Source organism: Somniosus microcephalus, chromosome 2 (assembly GCF_052327205.1).
Source record: "Somniosus microcephalus isolate GS21.2 chromosome 2, FLI_Smic_1.0, whole genome shotgun sequence".
NCBI classification, from domain to species: Eukaryota; Metazoa; Chordata; class Chondrichthyes; order Squaliformes; family Somniosidae; genus Somniosus; species Somniosus microcephalus.
The window spans coordinates 236,645,558-236,664,915 of NC_140988.1; the positions used below are offsets into that span (position 1 = coordinate 236,645,558).

General features: G+C 47.5%; 1 protein-coding gene across 3 annotated transcripts in view; it reads left to right on the forward strand.

Moving 5' to 3' along the window:
• The first annotated feature begins 1,460 nt into the window (after positions 1-1,460).
• cep135 (centrosomal protein 135) overlaps positions 1,461-19,358 on the forward strand; it is a 257,425-nt gene continuing 239,527 nt past the window's right edge. For 2 of the 3 annotated variants that reach the window (XM_085970351.1, XM_085970360.1), the window contains exon 1: positions 1,461-1,596. The gene's annotated coding sequence lies outside the window, so the exon portion shown is untranslated. The remainder of the gene's footprint in view (positions 1,597-19,358) is intronic. The other variant, XM_085970370.1, reaches the window with a different exon arrangement.

The following is a 19,358-nucleotide window of genomic DNA, read 5'->3' on the forward strand; positions in this document are numbered from 1 at the left end:
TAGGAGCAGGAGTAGGCCATTCGGCCCCTCGAGCCTGCTCCGCCATTCAATGAGATCATGGCTGATCATCCAAACTCAGTACCCTGTCCCTGCCTTCTCCCTATATCCCTTGATCCCTTTAGCCTTAAGAAATATATCCTTCTTGAATATATTTAATGAATTGGCCTCCACTGCCTTCTGTGGTAGAGAATTCCACAGGTTCACCACTCTCTGGGTGAAGAAATTCCTCCTCATCTCTGTCCTAAATGACTTACCCCTTATCCTCGGGTGCGCGCCATTTTCAAACTCTTGCCGCGGAGAATCGGTCCGGGCGGCGGCAGGAGGAGGAGGAGCGGAGCCGCTGGGCGAGCAGCTGCAGCGGCAGCCGGGAGAAAGCAACATTTTATCTTTCCTGCCTCTTAAAGTACAGGATGTTCTTTCAATTCCTTCCTCCCCTCCTAAACCCTGCCCCCCTCCCTGTCTCTGCACCTGCTTAATATGTTACATTTCCAGCTTTTTCCAGTTCTGATGAAGGGTCCCAGACCTGAAACGTTAACTCTGTTTCTCTCTCCACCGATGCTGCCTGGCCTGCTGAGTATTTCCAGCATTTTCTGTTGTTATTTCATATTTCCAGCCTCCACAGTATTTTGCTATTATACTTAAAAGCAAGGCCCCGCCTACTCTCTCAGGTGGACGTAAACGATCCTGTGGCACCATTGCGAAGAACAGGGAAGCTCTCCTCGATGTCTTGGCCAATATTTATCAATAAAAAAAGATCACATTGCTGTTTGTGGGAGCTTGCTGTGCGCAAATTGGCTACACATTTCCTACATTAGAACAGTGACTACAATTCAAAACAATACTTCATTGGCTCTAAAGTGTTTGGGACTTCCTGAGGTCGTGAAAGGCGCCGTTCACCCTTTCTTGTGACAGCTGCCGTTGTTCCACCGGGCGGCGCTGTCCTCCCCGGATGCGGTTCCCTCAGTCCCCGCGGGGCGGCGCTGTCCTCCCCGGATGCGGTTCCCTCAGTTCCCACCGGGCGGCGCTGTCCCCGGGTGCGGTTCCCTCAGTCCCCGCGGGGCGGCGCTGTCCCCGGGTGCGGTTCCCTCAGTCACCGCCGGGCGGCGCTGTCCCCGGGTGCGGTTCCCTCAGTCCCCGCGGGGCGGCGCTGTCCTTCCCGGGTGCGGTTCCCTCAGTCCCCGCGGGGCGGCGCTGTCCCCGGATGCGGTTCCCTCAGTCCCCGCGGGGCGGCGCTGTCCTCCCCGGGTGCGGTTCCCTCAGTTCCCGCGGGGCGGCGCTGTCCCCAGATGCGGTTCCATCAGTTTCCGCGGGGCGGCGCTGTCCCCGGGTGCGATTCCCTCAGTCCCCGCGGGGCGGCGCTGTCCTCCCCGGGTGCGATTCCCTCAGTCCCCGCGGGACGGCGCTGTCCCCAGGTGCGGTTCCCTCAGTTTCCGCCGGGCGGCGCTGTCCTCGGGTGCGCGCCATTTTCAAACTTTTGCCGCGGAGAATCGGTCCAGGCGGCGGCAGGAGGAGGAGCAGGAGCGGAGCCGCTGCAGCGGCGGCCGGGAGAAAGCGGTAGGCAAGCAGGGGCTGTCGGGGCCCGGATCGGGGGCTGAGGTCAGACTCGGAAACACCAGCAACTGTCAGCGGGGGGGAGGGGAAGCATTGAATTAAAGGGCCGGGCTCCTTTCGGCCGCCAGTCATTGTGTTATTTTGAGCCGGGCCGGGGAGGTGGGCCCCGAGAGCCGGATTGCCTGTTACCGGGGGCCGGGAGGCGGACCTGGGCCCGCGGCTGTTTCACCCTCCGGCGGGGCCCGCTGCCCATTCCGGGCTGAGATTTCGCAGTTTAGATCCCAGTTAATTGTCAGCAGGAAATTCCGAATTAATGGGCTTCATTGTTGATGTGCAGGAGTTGTTTGTTTGTCCTCCCCAAACAACAACATGTATTTATACGGCGTCTTTAATGTAGTGAAACGTCCCAAGGCGCTGCACAAGACCGTTATCAAACACAATTTGACACCGAACCATATAAGGAGATATTCGGGCAGGTGGCCAGAAGCTTGGTCAAAGAGGTAGGTTTTAAGGAGGCTCTTTAGAGGAGGAAAGAAAGAGAGGCGGAGAGGCAGAAAGGTTTAGGGAGGGAATTCCAAAGCTTAGAGCCTTGGCAGCTGAAGGCACTGCCGGCAATGGTTGAGGGATTATAATCAAGGATGCTCAAGTGGCCAGGATTAGAGGAGCGCAGATATCTCCTCTCCAATATTATGATCCTCTGTTGACTACAACATTTAATCTGATATTGGAACAATCCTCCTAACCTTAATAACAACAGAAAATGCTGGAAAAACTCAGCAGGTCAGGCAACATCTGTGGAGAGAAATTTGAGTTGACGTTTCGGGTTTGACCCTTCTTCAAAACTGGAGAGAAAAGGAACTAGATCGAAGGCAGGGCTGCGATCGGACAAAAGAATAAAAGAACCAAAAGAAGTAAAAGAGATTAGAAGCTAGACGAGATGGTAATAGGCTGGGATTAGGTGTAAAGTGTAATGGCAGGGCAAAAGATAGCTGCCAGGTGTGAGAGAGAAACAAAAGGAAAGGGGGGGGGAGGAAGGGAGTGGAAAAATATAAGTAAAAATGAAATAGGGGCCGAGGTTATGATCTGAAATTGTTGAACTCGATATTGAGACAAACCTGACCTGCTGAGTTTTTCCAGCATTTTCTGTTGTTATTTCGGATTTCCAACATCTGCAGTATTTTGCTATCCTCCTAACCTTAATATCCCTTTGATTTTGAGCCTTCCAATGTGACCAGTTTATATGTCTCAAACAAATTTTTCTCCCCAAACCCTGTGATCTCCACCCTACCACTGACTCGGTTGACTCAGTTAACATTAAGGTGAAGTTTTTAAAAAGTCATTAGACCATCTGGTAACTTTTTAAAGTTTAGTTCACATTGGTTTTGATTTTGCTACAGCTGGTGTGAAGCCTAACAAGTGTCATGCCACCTCTTCGAGATGTTATCATTGCCATACCAGAGGTGAGCTCCTGGGCATCTGTCAGGGAGTCACAGCAGTTCCCTCTCTCCTGTCTGTTTTACTGTGCCCATATACAAATCTCACATTCTTTCATTCATTTACTGAATTTATATCCTACACCTTGTTAGAGGTGGGGCAGACAGCATGATGAAAGCCAGAATGTATCTAGTGGGTATCTGGGCCGAGCTGGGGTACTGTGTAAGTGTAAGAAACTGGGGGTTGAGTCCTGGGCTAAGAAGCAGCATGACATGTTGGGGGAGGGGGTGGTTGGTAAGGTCTGACCTCGGAGGGAGCAGTGGATACAGACCTTGCATCCCCAGCTGGAATGGTCCCGTTGATGTCCTGGTAGTTGTGAAGCTAATACCTTAAGTAGGACTGCATGCTGATGAGAGAGAGAGATGGTGGATGAAGGCTTGGATGGGAGTGGGGACATGCCATAGGATTGAAGGTTGTGGAAGGAGCAGGGCCCAAGATTGGAGGAAGAGGATGCCAGAGAGCCCAGTGGCTGGAGTGGGAGGGCCTGAAGCCTGAACCTTGACAGAGGAGAGAACACAGTGGGGCCTGAAATACAAACAGAAAATGCTGGAAACACTCAGCAGGTCAGGCAGCAACTGTGGGGAGAGAAACAGAGTTAACGTTTCAGGTCGATGACCTGTTGTCAGAACTGGAAAAAATTAGAAATGGAATAGATTTGAAGCAAGTGCATTGGCAGGGAAAAGGGCTGATGCTGTCCTGTGTGTTTGGGGGCCATGGAGGCATTGCCGGCACCTGATTTAGGGACACTGCACTGCTGGTGTACAAAAGCAATGAGCGTTTGGAGGGCCAGTGTTCGGCCTGGCCGATTAGGCGGCTTCTTGAATGTTGTCCAGCTGCTTCTCTAATTTAATTTAAAGCAGCTGCTGAGGCAGTGCTCGACAATCAGCTGATTTGCCCGTTCTGAGTCCGAGGGAGCCTGTGCGAATGCTTAAAACTTGCGCTTGTAGTCTGCAGCAGCACCTCAATGTGCTCAGGAACTGTGCTTGGAGCTGGGATTAAGGTGCAGGGCTGCCTTGCTTAAAACTTGTTGGAATACTTAAATAACAACAGAAAATGCTGGAAATACTCAGCAGGCCAGGCAGCATCCGTGGAGAGAGAAACAGAGTTAACGTTTCAGGTCTGGGACCCTTCATCAGAACTGGAAAAAGCTGGAGATGTAAAAGATATTAAGTAGGTGCAGAGACGGGGGGGGGGGGGGGGTTTAGGAGGGGAGGAAGGAATTGAAGAACATCCTGTACTTTTGTAAGAGGCAGGAAAGATAAAATGTTGTGAATGGGAGTGGCAAAAATCATACAGCATGAAAAATGGGGGCAGGGATAATTATCTGAAATTGTTGAACTCGATGTTGAGTCCGGAAGGCTGTAAAGTGCCTCATCGAAAGATGAGGTGCTGTTCCTCGAGCTTACGTTGAGCTTCATTGGAACAATGTAATAGGCCGAGGACAGAGAGATCAGAGTGGGAGTGAAGCAGTGAATTAAAGTGACAGGCGACTGGAAGCTCAGGGTCACCCTTATGGACTGAACGGAGGTGTTCCGCAAAGCGGTCGCCCAATCTGCGTTTGGTCTCCCCAATGTAGAGGAGACCGCATCGTGAGCAGCGAATACAGTATATTAAATTGCAAGAAGTACAAGTAAATCGCTGTTTCACCAGGAAGGGGTGTTTGGGGCCATGGACAGTGGGAAGGGAGGAGGTAAAAGGGCATGTGTTGCATCTCCTGCGCTTGCACGGGAAGGTGCCAGGTGAAGGAGAAGGGCTGTTGGGGGTGATTGAGGAGTGGACCAGGGTGTTGCGGAGGGAGCGGTCCCTTCGGAATGCTGAAAGGGGAGGTGAGGGGAAGATGTGTTTGGTGGTGGGATCACGTTGGAGGTGGCGGAAATGGCGGAGGATGATCTGTTGAATGTGGAGGCTGGTGGGGTGAAAGGTGAGGACAAGGGGAACCCTATCGTGGTTCTGGGAGGGAGGGGAAGGAGTGAGAGTAGAAGTGTGGGAAATAAAACGGACACGGTCAAGGGCCATGTCAACCACAGTAGAGGGGAATCCTCGGTTGAGGAAAAAGGAAGACATGTCAGAAGCACTGGTATGGAAGGTGGCATCGTCAGACGCGGCAGAGACGGAGAAACTGGGAGAATGGAATAGAGTCCTTACAGGAAGCGGGGTGGGAGGAAGTGTAGTCCAGGTAGCTGTGGGAGTCGGTGGGCTTGCAGTGGATGTTTGTCGAAAGCCGATCGCCAGAAATGGAGACGGAGAAGTCAAGGAAGGGAAGGGAAGAGTCGGAGATGGACCATGTGAAGGTGAGGGAAGGGTGGAAATTGGTCGTAAAGTGAATGAACTTAGCTAGTTCAGGGCGAGAGCAGGAAACGGCGCCAATACAGTCATCGATGTACCGGAAAAAGAGGTGAGTTTTGGAATACTAGATGTGCTTTTGAGGAAAGGAGGAGAGCAAGCTGCAGCACTTGGAATGGGTCTCGGAGGAGCGGAGGTGAGGCAGCGTGGGTGACATACCCAGGGTAGAGGTTTGATAGAGGAATGGGGAGCTATTACTTGGCTAAAAATGGATCAAAGTGTTTTTCCCTAAATGTTTTCTGGTCTTTGGTATCATGAACTAATGTTGGGGTCTGATTGGTCTGTGATGTCACATGGTTGACAACATTCGAGACTCACTACAATATTGCCAATGCAACATTTTTTAATATAAATAGATTTTTATGTGGTGTTGAAGCAATGTGGGTACGGAACTGGTTTAAATAGTGCTAATGAAATGGTAAAACTTAATACATTGATCTTTGTCTTCATATTAATGTCTGCGCAGTACAATTGATTCAGGCGTTTGAGAATTTAAACAGCTGTCCTGAATAGTTATTCTTTAAATAAGTAACAAGGTAAGAACTGTAATTAGAAGATGCACAATGCAGAGAAAGGTGTTTTACTGCAACAACACAAAAGCAAAATACCGTGGATGCTGGAAATTTGAAATAAAAACATAAAATGCTGGAAACACTCAGCAGGTCAGGCAGCATCTGTGGAGTGAGAAACAGAGTTAACGTTTCTGGTCAATGACCTTTTGCCAGAACTGGAAAAAGTTAGAGAAATAACAGATTTTTAAGCAAGTGTGGGGCAGGGAAAGGGAGAAGGGGAGGAAAGAACAAAAGGGAAGGTCTGTGATAGGGTGGAAGGCAGGAGAGATTAAACGATGAAAGGAATTATAGTGCAAGGCAAAAGGAGATGGTAATGGGACAAGTCAAGAAACCAGAGGAGGTGTAAATGGCAACAGCAGAATCATTACCAGCAGCTGCTGTCCCCAGGGCAGAGGTTATGGTCTGAAATTGTTGAACTCAGTGTTGCGTCCGGAGGTTATAAAGTGCCTAATTGAAAGATGAGGTGCTGTTCCTCAAGCTTACATTGAGCTTCATTGGAACAATGTAGGCGGCCAAGGACAGAGCGATCAGAGTGGGAGTGGAGCAGAGAATTAAAGTGACAAGCGACCGGAAGCTCGGGGTTTCGCTTGCGGGCTGAATGGTGGTGTAACGCAAAGCGGTCGCCCAACCTGAATTTGAGCTCCCCACTGTAGAGGAGACCGCATCGTGAGCAGTGAATAAAGTATGCTAAATTGAAAGAAGTACAAGTAAATCGCTGTTTCACCTGTAGGAGTGTTTGGGGCCCTGGACGTTGGGAAGGGAGGTAAAAGGGCAGGTGTTGCATCTCCTACGCTTGCACGGGAAGGTGCTGTGGGAAGGAGACTGAGTGTTGTGGATGATTGAGGAGTGGACCAGGGTATCATGGAGGGAACGGTCCCTTCGGAATGCTGAAAGGGGAGGTAAAGAAATGATGTGTTTGGTGGTGAGATCACGCTGGAGGTGGCAGAAGATGCTCCGTTGAATGTGGAAGGTGAGGATAGTGGGAACCCTATTGTGGTTCTGGGAGGAGGAGGAGGAAGGGGTGAGAGCAGAAGAGCGGGAAATGGAATAGACACAGTCGAGGGCCCTGTCAACCACAGTGGAGAGGAATCCTCGGTTGAGGAAAAGGGAAGACCTATCTTAGCACTGGTGTGGAAGGTGGCATCAGAACAGTTGTGGTGGGAATGGAGAAACTGGGAGGATGGAATAGAGTCCTTACAGGAAGCGGGGTGGGAAGAAGTGTAGTCCAGGTAGCTGTGGGAGTCTGTGGGTTTATCGTGGATTTTGGTCAATAGCCTATTCTGCGAAGGTGGTTTAACGTGTAGTTCATTAGCGAATGCATGCAGGATCTTTGTCAACTGTGGTTAGAAGCAAACTTGATATCAAATACTGCTTTTGTTGTCTTGTAAACTGACTAAACCACTTACACAGGTATGTGAATGTTAACTTAATCCCCACTGCTATTTTCATATCACATTAACAACCCGTGCTACTGTATTACATTACTACTTAACACAGAATTTCAGCAAACAGGAGCTGAACTGGTTAAACAAATTGTAAATTAAGACCATTCGAAGTAAACTAAATGCCACTTTAGAGCAGCTGCAGTAGCAAAGAAACCGGGCTTTGTTCGCTGGCTGCCTTGGTCCCTTCCTAGAAGAATTTTATAGGCTTGAGCTCCTGCTCTCAACACAGTGAAAGGAGCTGTAAAATGCATGCTCAGCAATTACTGCACACGCAGAGTTTAACATTTGCTACTCCTACCCATGGTTGATTTTTAATGCTGTCTGAAGTGGCTGACCAAACCATTCAGTTATAAAGATAATTGTCACCATCACCTTCTCAGGATAGCTTGCCATCATTGCCCACATCCATTATCGAAAATGGGCTGTACAAAGAAAAAGTCCAACCCCAGTTCAAAAGCTGGAAAATTGTGCCTAGTAGTCATTTAAATATTTTAGTATGCATTCATAAGAACATAAGACGTAGGAGCAGGAGTAGGTCATTTGGCCCCTCGAGCCTGCTCCGCCATTCAATAAGATCATGGCTGATCTGATCTTGGCCTCAACTCCACTTCCCTGCCCGCTCCCCATAACCCTTGATTCCGCTGTTTTTCAAAAATCTGTCTTATCTCCACCTTAAATATATTCAATGACTCTGCCTCCACAGCTCTCTGGGGAAAAGAATTCCAAAGATTCACGACCCTCTGAGAAGAAATTCCTCATTTCCGTTTTAAATGGGTGCTCCCTTATTCTGAAATTATGTCCCCATGTTCTAGATTCCCCCACAAGGGGAAACATCCTCTCTGCATCTACCCTGTCAAGCCCCTTCAAAATCTTTTATGTTTCAATAAGATCCCCCCTCATTCTTCTAAACTCCAATGATTATAGGCCCAACCTGCTCAACCTTTCTTCATAATACAACCCCCTCATCTCCGGAATCAACCTCGTGAACCTTCTCTGAACTGCCTCCAATGCAAGTATATCCCTCCTTAAATAAGGAGACCAAAACTGCACGCAGTACTCCAGGTGTGGTCTCACCAACGCCCTGTACAGTTGTAACAGGACTTCCCTACTTTTATACTCCATTCCCTTTGCAATAAAGGCCAACACTCCATTTGCCTTCCTAATTACTTGCTGTACCTGTGTGTTAATGTTTTGTGATTCATGTACAAGGACCCCCAGATCCCTCTGTACCTCAGCATTTTGTAATCTCTCCCCATTTAAATAATTTTTTTAATTTTTCCTACCAAAGTGGATAACCTCGCATTTTCCCACATTAAACTCCATCTGCCAGATTTTTGCCCACTCACTTGGCCTATCTATATCCCTTTGAAGATTCTTTGCGTCCTCCACACAATTTGCTTTCCCACCTATCTTTGTATCATCAGCAAATTTGGCTACATTACACTCAGTCCCTTCATCTAAGTCATTAATATAGATTGTAAATAGTTGAGGCCCAGCACTGATCCCTGCGACACCCCACTAGTTACAGTTTGCCAACCTGAAAATGACCCATTTATCCCGACTTTCTGTTAGTTAGCCAATCCTCTATCCATGCTAATATATTACCCCCCAACCCTATGAGCTCTTACCTTGTGTACTAACCTTTTATGTGGCACCTTAGCGAATGCCTTCTGGAAATCCAAATACACGACATCTACTGGTTCCCCTTTATCCACCCTGCTCGTTACATCCTCAAAGAACTCCAGCAAATTTGTCAAACATGATTTCCCTTTCATAAAACCATGCTGACTCTGCTTGACTATATTATGATTTTCTAAATGTCCTGCTACCACTTCCTTAATGATGGACTCCAGCATTTTCCCAATGACAGATGTTAGGCTAACTGGTCGATAAATGCTTGCTTTCTGTCTCCCTCCTTTCTTAAATAGGGGTGTTACATTAGCGGTTTTCCAGTTGGCTGGGACCTCTCCAGAATCCAGGGAATTTTGGTAGATTACAACCAATTCATCCACTATCCCTGCAGCCACCTCTTTTAAAACTCTAGGATACAGGCCATCGGGTCACGGGGACTTTTCCACCTTTAGTCCCATTAGTTTGCCTAGTACTTTCTAGGGCTTTAATGAGGCTACAGCACAAAATGTGAGCAATAATTCTTGCACAGAAAATGAATCCAGCGATGACGTTGTAGACAAATGGAATTAGGTGCAAATTATGTCTGCGGTCTGCTTCCCCAAATCTTTTGATGCCCCTTGCCCCATTTTGCACTTGCACAACTGGTGCAGTTGACCTGAAAATCCCCACTAGTCTATTGAATTGAAGTTCATTCTGCAGCTTGTACTGTGAGGACGTGTATATGAAGCCGAGGATGGAGGGGTATGTTTTCATCACGTTTTGTTGATTCTGTGAATTTATGATGAAGGTTTTATTCAGTGGTCATAGAGCCATAATGGCACAGAAGGAGACCATTTGGCCCATTGAGTCCATGCCAACTCTCTGTCGAGCAACCCAGTCAGTCCCATTCCCCCGCTCTATCCCCATAGCCCTGCAAGTTTATTTCCCTCAAGTGCCTATCCAGTCTCCCCTAAAAAAACATTGAGTGTCTCCGTTTCTACCACTTCCGTCGGCAGCGAGTTCCAGATCCTCGCCACTCGCTGCGTAAAAAGGTTTTTCCTTACATCCCCGTGTATCTCTTGCCCAATACCTTAAATTTGTGTCCCCTAGTCCTTGTATCATCAACTAGTGGGAACAGCCTTTCCCCGTCTAGCCTATCCAAACCCGTCATAATCTTGTACACTTCTATCAAATCACCCCTCAACCTCCTTTGCTCTAATGAAAACAAATCCAGCTTCTCCAACCTGTCCTTGTAGCTAAGATCCACCATCCCGGAACCATTCTGGTAAATCTCCTCTGCACCCTCAAGGGGAACGGTAGCGTATTGGTAATGTCACTGGGCTAGTACTCCAGAGGCCTGGACCAATGATTCATGGTAGCTGGGGAATTTAAATTCAGTTAATTAAATAAATCTGGAATTAAAAAGTTAGTATCAGTAATGGGGACTGTGAAACTATCGGATTGTCGTAAAAACCCATCTGGTTCACTAATGTCCTTTAGGGAAGGAAATCTGCCGTCCTTACCTGATTTGGCCTATATGTGACTCCAGACCCACAGCAATGTGGTTGACTCTTAACTGCCCTCTGAAATGGCCTAGCAAGTCACTCAGTTGTAACTAACCGCTATGAAACAAAATAATAAGAATGAAACTGGGCAGACCACCCGGCAGCAACCTCGGCACTGGCTACGGACACGGCAACAGCACACCCAGCCCAGTCAACCTTGCAAAGTCCTCCTCACCAACATCTGGGGACTTGTGCCAAAATTTGGAGAGCTGTCCCACAGACTAGTCAAGCAACAGCCTGACATAGTTATACTCACAGAATCATACCTTTCAGCCAATGTCCTGAACTCCTCCATCACCATCCCTGGGTATGTCCGGTTGTACTGGCAGGACAGACCCACCAGGGGTGGTGGCACAGTGGCATACAGTCGGGAAGGAGTGGCCCTGGGAGTCCTCAACATTGACTCCGGACCCCATGCAGTCTCATGGCTTCAGGTCAAGCATGGGCAAGGAAACCTCCTGCTGATTACCACCTACCGCCCTCGCTCAGCTGATGAATCAGTAGTCCTCCATGTTGAACACCACTTGGAAGAAACACTGAGAGCAGCAAGGGCACAGGATGTACTCTGAGTGGGGGGACTTCAATGTCCATCACCAAGAGTGGCTCGGTAGCACCACTACTGACCGAGCTGGCTGAGTCCTGAAGGACATAACTGCAAGTCTGGGCCTGCGACAGGTGGTGAGTGAACCAACAAGAGGGAAAAACCTATTTGACCTCGCCCTCACCAATCTACCTGTCGCAGATACATCTGTCCATGACAGCATTGGCAGCAGTGACCACCGCACAGTCATTGTGGAGACGAAGTCCCATCTTCACACTGAGAACACCCTCCATTGTGTTGTGTGGCACTACCACCGTGCTAAATGGGATAGATTCAGAACAGATCTAGCAGCTCAAAACTAGGCATCCATGAGGCGCTGTGGGCCATCAGCAGCAGCAGAATTGTATTCCACCACAATCTGTAACCTCATGGCCTGGCATATCCCTCACTCTACCATTACCAACAAGCCAGGGGACCAACTCTGGTTCAACAACGAGTGTAGAAGAGCATGCCAGGAGCAGCACCAGGCGTACCTAAAAATGAGGTGCCAACCTGGGGAAGCTGCAACACAGGACTACATGCATGCTAAAAAGCAGAAGCAGCATGCTATAGACAGGGCTAAACGATCTCACAATCAACGGATCAGATCAAAGCTCTGCAGTCCTGCCACATCCAGTCGTGAATGGTGGTGGACCATTAAACAACTAACGGGAGTAGGAGACTCCAAGAATATCCCCATCCTCAATGATGGTGGAGCCCAGCACGTGAGTGCAAAAGACAAGGCTGAAGCGTTTGCAACCAACTTCAGCCAGAAGTGCCGAGTGGATGATCCATAGCGGCCTACTCCTGAGGTCCCCACCATCACAGAAGCCATTCTTCAGCCAATTCAATTCACTCCACGTGATATCAAGAAATGACTACGCACACTGGATCCAGCAAAGGCTGTGGGCCCCGACAACATCCCGGCTGTCGTGCTGAAGACTTGTGCTCCAGAACGAGCCGCGCCTCTAGCCAAGGTGTTCCAGTACAGCTACAACACTGGCATCTATCCGACAATGTGGAAAACTACCTAGGTATGTCCTGTCCACAAAAAGCAGGACAAATCCAACCCAGCCAATTACCGCCCCATCAGTCTACTCTCAATCATCAGCAAAGTGATGGAAGGTGTCATCGACAGTGCTATCAAGCGGCACTTACTCTCCAATAACCTGCTCACTGATGCCCAGTTTGGGTTCTGCCAAGACCACTCGGCTCCCGACCTCATTTCAGCCTTGGTCCAAACATGGACAAAGGAGCTGAATTCCAGAGGTGAGGTGAGAGTGACTGCCCTTGACATCAAGGCAGCATTTTTAACCGAGTGTGGCATCAAGAAGCCCTAGTAAAATTGAAGTCGGTGGGAATCGGGGGGCAAATGCTCCACTGCCTGGCATATCTAGCACAAAGGAAGATGGTTATGGTGGTTGAAGGTCATCATCACAGCCCCTGGATATCGCTGCAGGAGCTCCTCAGAGCAGTGTCCTAGGCCCAACCATCTTCAGCTGCTTCATCAATGATCTTCCCTCCAACATAAGGTCAGAAATGGGGATGTTTGCTGATGACTGCACAGTGTTCAGCGCCATTCGCAACTCCACAGATAACGAAGCAGTCCATGCCCGCATGCAACGAGACCTGGACGACGTTCAGGCTTGGGCTGATAAGTGGCAGGTAACATTCGCACCACAGAAGTGCCAGGCAATGACTATCTCCAACAAACGAGAGTCTAATCCCCTCCCCATGACATTCAATGGCATTACTATCGCCGAATCCCCCACCATCAACATCCTGGGGGTCACCATTAACCAGAAACTTAACTGGGCCAGCCACATAAATACTGTGGCAACAAGAGCAGGTCAGAGGCTAGGTATTCTGTGGCGAGTGTCTCACCTGACTCCCCAAAGCCTTTCCACCATCTACAAGGCACAAATAAGGAGTGTGATGGAATACTCTCCACTTGCCTGGATGAGTGCAGTTCCAACAACACTCAAGAAGCTCGACACCATCCAGGACAAAGCAGCCAGCTTGATTGGCACCCCATCCACCACCTTAAACATTCACCCTCTCCACCACCGGCGTACCGTGACTGCAGTATGTACCATCTACAAGATGCACTGCAGCAACTCGCCAAGGCTTCTTCGGCAGCACCTCCCAAACCCGCGACCTCTTACACCTGGAAGGACAAGGGCAGCAGGCGCATGGTAACACCACCACCTCCAAGTTTGCTCCAAGTCACACACCATCCTGACTTGGAAGTATATCGCCGATCCTTAATCGTCGCTGGGTCAAAATCCTGGAACACCCTATTAACAGCACTGTGGGATTACTTTCACCACATGGACTGCAGCGGTTCAAGAAGACGGCTCACCACCACCTTCTGATGGGCAATAAATGCTGGCATTGCCAGCGACGCCCTGATCCCATAAAATGAATTTTTAAAAATCCTTCCTGAAGTGTGGTGACCAGAACTGGACGCAATACTCCCGTTGTAGCCTAACCAGCGCTTTATAAAGGTTCGGCATAACTTCTCTACTTTTGTACTCAATACCTCTGTAAGGGTAAACCGGGAGAGCTTCTTCTCCCCGAGACGGACCCTCTGATATAAAGGGTCGACGTCCGCCTTATTCCCAATCAATCACTCGGAGTCTGGAGGTTCGTTCAGTAAAGCAACTTTATTTACAAGCCGACAGGGGAGACACTCATGCTGGGATGAATGCTCTCTGATCGCTAAGATCCCCTGCCTTATATACAGTTTTTTGTTCTAAGTCGTGGCTTACATCATGCAGTTGATTTCGGGTGCAAATTCTTGTGACCCGTGTGCACATTTTGACCATTACATAGTCCTGTGACCCCATATGTTATCTTTACCACATTCCTCAATTGGTAGCTAATAGTTTGTGCACATTATTCAAGTAGCAACTGACAGTTTGACCATTTGACCACATTATTCAGGTAGTAGCTGACAGTTTGACCACATTCCACCATACTTCCCTATGGGACATGTACATTGGATATATGCTCGGTTCCTAAATTCCCTTATTTTAGCCCTTTTAACTCTTTCAGTCCCCCCTTTTGGTCCTGATTAATCCCTTTTAATCATTGACCAACCCAATTATTTCTCCTATTATGGTGTCCTGCCGGGGTGGTGATCAATTCCAACCCATTGGGTCACCTTGTTTATATAATCATATTAGCCTCCTGATTTCTAGGCCCCCTACATCCTTTCCATCGACATATTATCCATCCAATTACATAGGTTATAAGCATTAATGTTATTAGTACTATACATCCGTTAAGCAGGTCTTTCTCCCAAGCCTTCGCTCGTTTATAGTAATAGTCTGTCTGCTCGATGGGAATCTGCCCAGGAGGTTTCTGTAACAATTACCACCGAACAGCATATGTTACTACTTTATCAAGGTCATGTACATTTCTTCCATTTCCTTCTTTCTTTTTTGTTTTCTACGTTTTTTACAGGCGGCACATGCTGCTATTCCCATTCTTATCACCAAAACCAATTGTACTATAACTAGTATGTGAGACGTAATGCAGATCCAGGGGTGGATGTTGACATTCATCCCCCAATCCCACAGCTTCTTATACCATGGAACCTCCTGTAGTTCTACTTCTATGTCCCTTTCTATTTCCCCAAGGTTCCTTTGCAACATTACGTATTGTTTCACCGTTTTACTTAAGCCCTCTTTTATCTCTTGCAGATCCACTTGCAGGCGGGGTATCGGAGCCCCCACCGGATCTTCATAATTGACCAATTCGTCCTTTAGACTATCTGGCACATTTAGTTTCATTTCCTCCCTTGAGTGTACATACACCAATCTGGTGTGTCCAATTGTCACAGGGATCTTTGGCGTAAAGCAGAAGTTGGGCATTGTGATTACACATACAAGGTTACTATATTGACACTCAGTCTCTGTGGTGGTTTTACAGTACTCCCCTCTGCCTCTATATCCCGAGCGGGTGTGATGGTGATCGACGTGATAATTCCAACATGCACCCCTCTGTCTTATTATAGCCGCACTCGTCCTTCTTTCTACCATCCCCGAGCTCTGGGGGTGATATGGTATTTTTGTGTTACGTGTAACAGCTTACAAGTTTCTCATTTTACCGGTAAAGTGAGTGCCGTTGTCTGAGTCAATTTGCAGAGGCACTCCCCAACGGGGTATAACCTCGTAGCCAATATTAGTGCAACTGTTTTTGCAGAGCAATCTCGGGTGGCAAAGGCTTCCACCCACCTGGTAAATTGGTCAATTATTACCAGGCAAAATTTCTTCCCCTGGTCCTGCGCTAAGGGGCCGGTAAAGTCAATTTGTAGGTTTTCCCAGGGTCCTTGGGGCCTGGGTTGGTTTGCTACTCTAACTCTACATCTCTGTCCTACATTATTCTTAGCGCATATTATACAGCGGTAGCAGTATTTCGCTACTTCCTGATCCATCTTTGGCCACCACCAGTACTGTGTCAGTAGGTGCAACATGTTACTTCTGCCAGTGTGTGCTACACCATGGTATAGCGCCATCAGTTGTTTGCAACATTCCGATGCCACCACCTGGTTAAGGGGGCCCCATTTCCAAATTCCATCTTTCGGTCGGGCGCCAGCTTGTTTCCATCTCTCCTTTTCCTCTTTACTAGTATTTTCTTGTACCTCCATTATATTCACTTCCTGTACCCCACTGACTGTCATGACCATATTTATTTCATTTTTGAACGCGTCCTCTGGTTGCATTTCTTCCGCAGCTAGTTTGGCGGCTAGATCTGCATACCTGTTCCCTATAGGGGCCTGGTCCTGGGGTTCCTGAGAGCCCATATCCTCTATCTTTGTGTGGGCTTTTATTTTAATTACCGCTGCCTCTAAAGGTGCTTGTGCAGCCTTAACTAACCTTTCTATTAGTTTTTCGTGTTTTACTACCTCTCCCGTAGAGGTCTTGTACCCCCTTCTGGCCCAGAGTGTCATATAATCACGCACCACTCCGAAGGCATAACGGCTGTCGGTATAAACATTTATCCGTTTGTTTCTTGAATTTTCCAACACTTTTATTAAAGCCACTAGTTCCGCTACCTGTGCTGACTTTTCCCCATAAAGGGCTCCTTTTAACAGGGTCTTTCCTTCTTGATTTACTACTGCCCACCCTGTTCTGGGTTCTCCGTTGATACACTTTCGGGATCCATCTACGTAGATTATCATATGGGGATTTTCTAGTGGGTCTTCCTTTACTCCACTACCTATTTCTTCCTCCATTTTCATCTGACAACTGTACTCTTCTCCTTCTGTTAATATGCCCGTGGCTGGATTAACCCCGGTATGTTTTTGTATTATCACAGTTCCATCCCTGGGGAGTAATATAGCTTCCCATTTAGCTTTCCTGCTATCTGATATAGTCTGCAATTTTCCTGTGTTGAGTAGTTCCACTAATGTACGTTGAGTATGCAAAATTACCTTTCCCATCATCACTATTGGTTCCCTTACTCGCACCGCCCAGGTGGCGCAATCTATTTTAGCCACACATCGTGGCATCGCCTTCGCTACTGGGTCTTTTTTTTTTTGCAGAGTAATACGCAACGGGTCTCTGTTTCCCTCTGTGATCTTGCATTACTACGGCTGAATAACTCTCATGATCTAAATCACAATATAGGTGGAAGGGTCGAGTGGGATCTGATAATTCTAGGGCAGGGGCTGTTATTAATTCCTGTTTAAGGGCCCTATATGCTTCCTCCTGCTCCGTCTCCCATTCTATCTTATCAGTGACGGGTCTCCCCCTTTAACTAACCGTTGAATCGGCTCTGCTTTCCCTGCAAAGTCTGATATAAAATTCCTGCAGTAATTAAATAGTCCCAACACTTTCCTAACTCCCCAGATGTTCACTGGCCTTGGCATGTCTTTTATGGCTGCCTTTTGTTCCTGCGGGAGTGCCTTATACCCCTGGCTAATTTCGTGTCCTAGATACATTACTTTGGACAGTCCAACCTGTGCCTTTTTGGGTTCAATTTAAAGCCAGCTTTCTTAAGTGTCTGGAGGGTGGCTAGTAATGCTCCCATGTGTCCTTTGGCATCCTCTGATGCAATCATTATGTCATCAACATATTAGAGTAGGGCGCTCTGGTACTTTAATAGGTCTAACTCATCTACGGCTTGACTCAGTACACGGTGGAATATATTTGGACTGTTGTGGAACCCCTGCGGGACCCTGGTCCATGTATACTGTCTATCCCTGACAATAAAGACGAATTTCCCTTGTGATTCCTCTGCCAATGGTATGGACCAGAACCTGTTCGCTATATCCAAGACTGTAAATATTTTAAAGTCTGGTATCAGACCATTAAATATCTTATTCAATACGGTCTACACAAATTTACACCAACCAGAATTTCACCGTGGCCCACAATGAAAGTCTGGTTTTAATAGGTTAATTAACCTCAATAACTCCAATTCAATCCAGAGCAAACATTTTTTTTAAACTAACCAGTATCACTTGGAAAAGAAAGAAACGATAGCCACATTAACAAAGAAACAATTACCCATACCTTGTAAACATTCAAATTCATTTTCTTCCAGGCACATTGGCAACTGTGACTTCAAGGCTGAAGCTTATCTTTTGTAAAACAATTAACAAACTTAAAACAACACACGCTTGTCCATCCTTCAAGACAAGCCTTCAAAGGGTTTAACAGCTTTTAGCTCTCTGTACAAAAGAGTGGGTGGAGCTAAAACACACAACAGACATTTTTTTTAAAGGACAGACTTTCAGACAAACGGAATACTGTAACTTCTTAAATATCCATAGTTAGGAAAACTTTCACACTTTAACACACACTTTCACACAAACTGAGATCCCAGCATTTTTTAAGGTTCCTTTCACTCAGCAATCGTGTTTTATTTGTTTCAGCACAGTCATTAATAACTTCTGTGTCGGTAAAACCTTAGGTTTCTCTTTCTGAATCATCCCAATCAATCTCCTCACTATCATTCCTTCCACTATGCACTGACCTTGTCTTCATTACAGCGGCACACTTGGCGCCTACCTTTTTAACTGTTCCACTAACTCCTTTTTTCTCTCCTGTGTGGCCCCAATCTTACACATTTTTCAGGTGGCCCTGACAAAGAACCGCTATGGTTTTCTCCTCCTTATTCTTGCTCTCCTTACTCCACCATTCTTTCTGTCGGTCGGGAACCCATTCAGGATCCCACCTTCCTTTCCCATTCTTTTTATTAACTTGTCATCATATCCCTTTTTTTTTACCATCTTTTCCTTAACTTTCTCATACTTATCGCGCACAAATTCATATGGCAAGTTACGTTACGCTGTCCTGTTTGTCTGTCGATTTCTTTCCTGGCCATTTTCTAGCCGCTCGGGAATTTCCATGAGGTTTTCTCACTTCCCCGGGGTCTTTTTATCCCGTCCCTATCAGAATTTCCATTATCCGATACTATCGCGTACAAACTAGTATGGGCGTTTAGATCTTTTGGCGTCCTTTTTGTTCGCCATCCTTTTAGGGTGGATTTGCTAGTTTCCCCCCTCATTTGTTACCTCCGGGACTCCCCCGGACCTGTTACCTCCGGGACTCCCCCGGACCTGTTACCTCCGGGACTCCCCCGGACCTTCAGGGACCTTTCCCTGCTTACGCGGTTTTAACTCCGCCTAGATTGGATTTTCCCTATATCCAATCCTATATAACCCGAGCTCCTCAACTTATTCAGACATTTTCATTTCTACAATGTCCTAGCATGCACCCAAGTTGCTTTACTTACGTATCCGGACACCTCCTAGATTGGTTGGATCTCCGGCCCTGGGTTTCAATACGAGGAGACAATGGGGTAGATTTTGCCGAACCTGTCGGGAAGAAGGCGTGACTTCCCCTTTTGGGTTTTTGACCCGCCTACTTCGATGTCCGGTGAATCCGCATGATTTTCCCTTGATTGACCTTGTTGAACCCGCCCAGCAGGCCAATTAAGGGCCACCCGGCAACAGGTGACGTCACAGACTGAAATTTCATCTGTCAAGAGTTTTTGACAGATGAAATATCAGTGTCTCACAGCTGTTTGAAGCTGTGAAACACTGACACTCTGAGTTCTAAGCTGAGTCATTCTGCACAGACTCGGTTAGAACTCTCACCGGCACTCAAAGCTGAAGGCTGTCACTTTTGACAAATCGCAGCAGTTCAGCTTTCAGTGCCGGCTGAGTGATGGACTCCTGACG